The sequence below is a fragment of the Notamacropus eugenii genome, chromosome 6 (genome assembly GCF_028372415.1).
Source record: "Notamacropus eugenii isolate mMacEug1 chromosome 6, mMacEug1.pri_v2, whole genome shotgun sequence".
Lineage (NCBI taxonomy): Eukaryota > Metazoa > Chordata > Mammalia > Diprotodontia > Macropodidae > Notamacropus > Notamacropus eugenii.
This window is the reverse complement of record NC_092877.1, coordinates 189,229,439-189,236,777: the sequence shown is the minus strand read 5'-3', so window position 1 is coordinate 189,236,777 and position 7,339 is coordinate 189,229,439. Positions and strand designations below refer to the sequence as shown.

Below are 7,339 nucleotides of genomic sequence, written 5' to 3'. Positions count from 1 at the left end.
AATTTTTTGCAAAACAAGAATATGTTTTCTGAGGATATATTTCATATGCCCAAGGAATTATTTGACAAAACAATGTCATTTTAAATTTATAATTAATATATATTATATATAGGTATAATATAATGATATATATATAACATAATATAAATATGAGATACATATAACTATATATAAAACATAAAGCATAATATAGATTATATTTATATACATCACATGCAAATATAATGTGTATATATAACACAAATATAAACTATATACAGTTATAAATTATACAAATTAAATATAAATTATAATTATTTTTACAATAGCACTGCTCATAGCTTTGTGATATGTTTGTTTCTAACTTTGTGACAGAATTTTTCTAGACCCATTTTATATATTGAGTCTGCAGACAAAATGTTTGTAGTGATAAACAGAAAGCAATCTTTAATATATAAATTGATGAGAATTTTTCTGGTAAATAAGGGAAGATATTTTCTCCTTAAAAATTTTTTCAACTGTATAAGAACCATTTATTGTATAAACTGAAGCCTGTCAGTCTGTCCTTCCTTCCTCCAGGCAGAACAGAATAACTCCAGGTACAGGGACAATGGTCTGCACACTTATGCATGCACGTTTATCTCTTGCTCTATTCCTGTGACCACAGTGTGGCCTAGCCTGAGGTTCCCCAGTAACAAGGGAAGACAGTGACCCTAAAGTTCCAGGGAAGACAGAGAGAGGAAGGTAATCCATTCTCCCCGGCTGTGCTGCTCTGAACTATTCCCTTTGGGGCTTTATGCAGTAGAACCTGAGGGCATCTGTTCCAGGTCCTGGAGAAGGCCCTCAAGTAACTGATTGAGAGTGGGATTGTTGTCCTGATGTGGAAGCACCAACGGAGGGAGGATGTTCCCCTTGTATTCAATCACTGCCATCTTGGCCCTGTCCAGGTTGTCCCTGTTTGGAATCTGAAACATTCTTGTATAGTTCCCAGTATGATTGCTGAAGCGAGGGTCCAATGTCTGGAACAGTTTGGGGATTAGGTCCTTTTCCATTAGCCAGAAGTCAGTCATCTGCATCTCCTTCTTGGTGTCTCCCAGCTTCCTGTAGTCAAAGAGCCGCTCAGCATAGCCATGCATCCCCAGGGAGCCTCGATATGTTCATGGCGCACTAGTGCTGTCAGAAGATTGCACGGTGAATGGATGCAGGATTAGAGGCTCAGGCCCAGGCTGTGAAACACTTGTCCAGAAGAGATGGCAGCGACAGACAGCAGCTCTTCTTAAAATTTTTAAGGCAATGTTTAGATCCCTGGAAAAAATTCATCCCCCTTCTCCAAAGAAACACAATCATTTTGGACACTTAAAAAATTCCCTTAGTTCAAAGGAACTCAATTTTCTGAGAACGCTACGTTTCTTTCAACTCACTTTTTTCATACAAGAAATGTGCGTCCACTCATTGTACTAAGAAAGGGGAACGGTACTTCCCTCGCTCCTCGTTGTCATTTCAAGATCCTTCACCAACCTCCTCATTGCCCTTCCTCTACTTAATATCTCCTCTCCTCACCTTTGTCACTTTCGTCTTTTCACCTCTAAGTTGCTTTTTCACCTTTTTAAATGAATTCAGCTCCTATTGCTTAGTCTTCTTCTCTACTTAATACCATGATAAAGTTGGAGGACAGCAACATTCATGCATTTGCTACAACATGACCACATAATTTCTCTACCTCTTTGCCCCCCTAAACCTCCTGCCTACTATAGCCACACATTGGTATGATGAGGGTCCAAATTATCTTCATCATTTGTCAAAATTTCACTCTCATCATGCTCTAAAACTTTGAAATTCTGCTTTCCAACCATAAATTTTATCTTTATACTATTCTCACTATTTCATTGTTTCTTTCTGCTTTGACACTGATCTTCAGTTAGTCCGTTGGATCTATACCACTTCTCCATGTCCGTTTGCCCCATCCTGACAATAAATGCCCATGTACCAAATCATTATCTAGGCTCATATTAAATATCGCCTTAGATTTTATGCTATCTCTTCTGATCTTTTTCCCATCCTTTATCCAGTAACCTTCATTCCCAGATAATAGCTAACTGTTCTTGGCATACTAAAGAAATTAATGAAAGAGAAATTATTTCACTTACTACAAAGTTAAGACCTCAGTAAATTACATTCACATCATTCCTCTGTACTCTTAGTTGTCACTCTTAACTGTCAAAAAAAGAAATAACATTTTATTGGTATGATCTGTTTTTGGTGAAGCCTTACTGTCTTTGTTGTAACCATGACTTCTTTTGATAGGTGCTAACTACCAATTTTATAAGTTTTTTCTATAATTCTGCTAGAAAAAAATAAACGCATTGTCTAGTGTTTGTTTCTTATTTTAGGTTTAATAAAGATCTGGATTTAGTACAAGGAAAGGAGGTAATCTTCCTTATCTGTCACTTACATTGGGAGTGGTTGTGCTAGTCATAGCTCTGGTACAAGGGAAAAGGTGAAAGGCCCTACATCTGGGGCACAGGATTGACAATCTAGCCTTTGAATTCTATGTGGCTCAGGCAGAGACTTAGAAGATTGGTTCATCTCCTGAGAGTATTACTTCAAGTCCTGTGAAATGACTAATGCTATTAAGAAGAAAACTTTTGTAGCTGAGTCAGGGTAGTACAAGACAAAACATAGCACAAGACAGGAGCAGACAGAGAAAAAGTAAGTAAGGAAACTGCTGATAGGGCAGTCAGACATAACGGAAAGGGGTCAGGTCCACTGGGAGCTGGTGGTTATTTATAAGGGTTTTATTTGGGTCAAGCAGGACTAGGCACTGGGAGGAGGAAGAGAGAAGTCTGGACCTAGGGGCTAGTGCTGAATTATATTTGGGGGAGAAAGGTGGGAAGAGGAGATGTCTGGAGAATTGGCAATAGTTGATATTCAAACTCCCCTCCAGCAGGAAAAGAGACTTTTAGCAATTATTGCTTTTCTTATTTTGACATGGTGACTCAGGGGAATTGAGCTTTCTGGGGACTTAATTCAGTGGGGTGGGGAAAGTCCTAAAATTCTAGTAGCTTAAAATAATATTCTCTGCAAAAAATAGAAAAATTAGAAATAACAATGAAAAGAGAAACTTTTGTCTTTCCTTTTTTGAAAAGAGGAATAATATTTTTTTCTATCTCTCATTCTTCAATCCCATTCATTCTCCATAGTCTTTCAAATCTTCACAATCCTAGATGGTGGCTTATTCTCCACTATGACTGCTCTACAGCTTTTTTCTGTAATATCTCTTCTAATCCATTTAGCTGTTAACATCTTCTTGGATTATATAGAAGACTGTGAACATAAAATAATAGCTTTTTTGACTCTTTTCTTACATTCCTTTGAATTGCTCAGTATCATCTAATCTCTCTTTTTACCCTGCTCATAAAAAAAGATATCCCCATACCTATTAAAATTTAAATCTCTGCTTTGATCTCATTTCCTTCCACCTGCTCTAGAACCTGACTTTAACTGTCATGACTTTTCTTCACATGCATGTTTTTTTTTAAATTTTCTCATTTTAATTTTACATTCAGTTCATTAATCCTCTTGTTGTAATATTATTGTTTTCAGATCTATCAGTTTTCCACTGAGGACTTCAATAATGTCTTCCTAGAAATGTCAATATGTTACATCATTATTATCATTTTCTTTCACATTTATCATTAATTATTTCTATCATTTATTATTGACAGATTCATTATTAAAGATGCCAGTGTTGTTTATTAAGGTCTGTATTTTGAGTTTGTGTCCCTTAAATTAATTACTATTTTTTCATTCATAGTTTTTAAAATGCAATTTTAGTTTTTAAGATCTTTAAACATTTATTTGCAATTTGTTCTCTAGCACAATCATGTTTTTGAACGCTCCATGTGATTCTAAGAAGTGTGCATAATTTAATGCTTATCATTTCACAATGTATATACATCTTTCAGCTCTAACATCTCCGGCAGTTGGTTCAGTTGTGTATTTTCTTTTTAGTTTGTCTATCTGTTAGATTTGTCCAGCTCTGAGAATAGAATATTAAAGTCTTCCACAAATATTATGCTTACTAGCAATTCAGTTAATTTTTCCTTTATTAATGTAGGTGCTATGTCATTTGGTGTATATGGTCAACATTGATACTAATTTCTTGCCTGTGGTTCCTTTAAACATGAGGGTATTTTTATGTTTATATCTTTTAATACAGTTACTTATTTAATTTTGTCTATCATGATTGAAACTCATGCTATTTTTATTTACATGATATTTTGCATATCTTCCATTCTCTCCTTTTCATTCTTATATGGATTTTATCTATTATATGTGGGGTTTCATATATAGTAAATCATTATGCATTGTTTTCTTGTCCATTCAGACACTCCTTTTTATGGCATTATTTAGCACTTTTACATTTAAATTTAACATTGTGAGGTTTCTGTTGTCCTCTACTTTATGTATTTTCAATTGTTTTCCAAAGGCTTTTTCAGTTTGCCCAGTATGTTAATCTATTTAAATCTTTTTGGAAAAAAAAAAAAACAATTTTCCTGTACCTTTTTATCCAAAAAGCTATCAATCCATGTCTCTCCTATTCTTATATGTAGCCATGAAAAACATTTCAATAGCAGTCATGTTGCAAAATAAAATAGACCAAAAGCAAACAAATTTAAAATAAAAAACTCAAGAACAAAAAGCAAGTAAAACAAGTATGTTTCAAACTATATTGAGACACCATCAGTTCTTTCTCTAGGGATGGACAGCATTTTTCATCATAAGTCTTTTAGGGTTGTCTTGGATCATTCAGCCAAGTCATTCATAGCTGATCATCTTACAGTATTGCCGATACTTTGTGCACAACATATTTCCCTTTGTGTCAGCTCATGCAAGTCTCTCCAGGCTTTTCCAAGAGCATCCCACTCATCATTTCCTACAGCATAATAGTATTCCATCCAAACCACATACCACAACTTGTTCAGCCATTTCTCAATTGATGGGCATCCCCTCAACCTCCAATTCTTTGCCACAAGAAAAGAGCTACTATAAATATTTTTTGCACATAAACCATTTTCAGTTTTTTTAAAATATGTTTTGGTATAGAGATTTGGTGGTGGTACTGCTAGATCAAAGGGTATTCATGGTTTTATAGCCCTTTGGGCATAGTTCCAAAATGCTCTACAAAATCAATCTATTCAAAACTCCACTAACAATACCCTATTTTTCCCACATCCTCTCCACCATTTATAATTTTCTGTTTCTGTTCTATTAATCAATTTAATAGGCATGAGGTAGTACCTCAAAATTGTTTTAATCTGCATTTATCCAATAAATAGTGGGAGTGTTCTTTTTTCAGATGACAATAGATAATTTTGGTTACTTTGTCTGAAAACTGTTCATTTATTTGGATTATTTATCAGTTGGGGAATGGTTCTTGATTACGATAAATGTGATGTAGTTTGAAAAATGAGGCCTTTTTCAGAGAAACTTGCTTCAGATTTTTTCACTGTTACTATTAATAACTGTATACCCTTACATCCTCTCCCTCACACCTGGTTATTTTATTCTTTCTCTCCTTTCACCTAGTCCCTTCTCCAAAAGTGTTTTCTTTCTAACTACACCCTCCCCTAATTCTTCTTCCTTCTACCATGCCCCCCCCAACACATACACCTTCTTTTATCCCCTTCCACTCCTATTTTCTTTTAAAGTAAGATAGATTTCTATACCCAGCTCAATATGTATGTTGTTCCTTCTGAGCCAATTCTGAAGATGGTAAGGTTCACTCATCCCCTTCAACGCTTTGCTCTTTGCCTCCTCTGGAAAAGCTTTTTCTTCACTCTTTTATTTGAGATAATTTATCCCACTCTATCTCTCTCTTCCTCTTTCTCCTAGTTCATTGCTCTCTCTTACCCCTTAATTTTATTTTTTAGATGTCATTCCTTCATATTCAACCCATGGCTGTGACCTCTGTCTACATACACTCCTTCTATTTGCCCTAATAGTGAGAAAGATCTTATGAATTACAAGTACCATCTTCCCACCTAGGGATATAAAGAGTTTAACCTTATTAAGTCCTTAATCATTTCCCTTTCCTGTTTACCTTCTTATTCTTCTCTTGAGTCTTGTGTTCAGTTTTTCTATTAAGCTCTGGTCTTTTCATCCAGAATGCTTGAAAAGCCTCTATTTTTCATTTTTCCCCAATATGTTCATACTCAATTTTGCTGGCTGAGTAAGATTTGGTGGTAGTACACGGCCCTCCAGAATATCATGTTCCAAGCCCTCTGATATTTTATTGTAGGAGCTGCTTAATCTTGTGTTACCCTGACTCTGGAGCTATAACACTTTAATTGTATCTCTCTGGCTGCTTGCTATTTTCTCCTTGACCTGGGAGGTCTGAGATTTTACTATAATATTCCTGGGAGTTTTCATTTGGGTTTCTCTTTCAGGGGATGATCAATGGATTCTTTCAATTTCTATTTTACTCTCTATTTTTAGACTATCAGGGCAGTTTTCCTTGATAATGTCTTGAAAGGTGATGTTTAGGCTCTTGCTTTTGATCGCAGCTTTCAGGTACTCCAGGCATTTTAAACTGATCTCTCCCAGATCTATTTGCCAAGTTGGTTGTTTTTTCCAATGAGATATTTCACATTGTCTTCTATTTGCTTTTCCTTCTTTTGATTTTGTTTTATTGTTTCTTGATTTCTCATAAAGTCATTAGCTTGCATTTGCTCCATTTTAATTTTTAAGGAAATATTTTCTGCAGGGAACTTTTGTACCTTCTTTTCCATTTGACCAATTCTATTTTTTAAGAAGTTTGATGCTTTGTTTTCTTAAATGAATTTTTGTGCTTTTTTTTCATTTAGCCAATTATGCTTTATAAGATGTTATGTTCTTCAGGATTTGTTTGTGTGACCATTATCAAGCTATTGACCCTTTTTTCATGATTTTCCTACATCACTCTTATTTCACTTCCTAATTTTTCTTCTCCCTCCCTTACTTGATTTGAACTCTTCCATGGCCTGAGACCAATTAATATTTTTCTTGGACACTTTGGGTGTTGGAGCTTTGACTTTGTTTTCTTTTTCTGAGTGTGTTTTGATCTTCCTTGTCACCATAGCAACTTTTTATGGTCAGAAATTTTTTTTGCTATTTGCTCATTTTCCCAACCTATTATTTGACTTTTTAACTCTGTTAAAGAAGAGCACACTTCAGGGATTTTATGCAGCTGTTTTCAGAAATATTTCTAGGGATCTGTAAGTTTTGGTTTCTTTAAAGATGGTATGATCTAAGGAGAGATGTTTACTGCTGTCCTGGTCTGTGCTCTGGTCTGTGAGTGAACACAATCATTCTTTTATAC

The 7,339-nt window shown here is 35.0% G+C and overlaps 1 pseudogene; it reads right to left on the bottom strand.

Annotated features, from left to right (window-relative positions):
- Positions 1 to 444: 444 nt before the first annotated feature.
- On the bottom strand, positions 445 to 1,505 carry LOC140512222 (large ribosomal subunit protein bL17m pseudogene; annotated as a pseudogene).
- Positions 1,506 to 7,339: the final 5,834 nt, after the last annotated feature.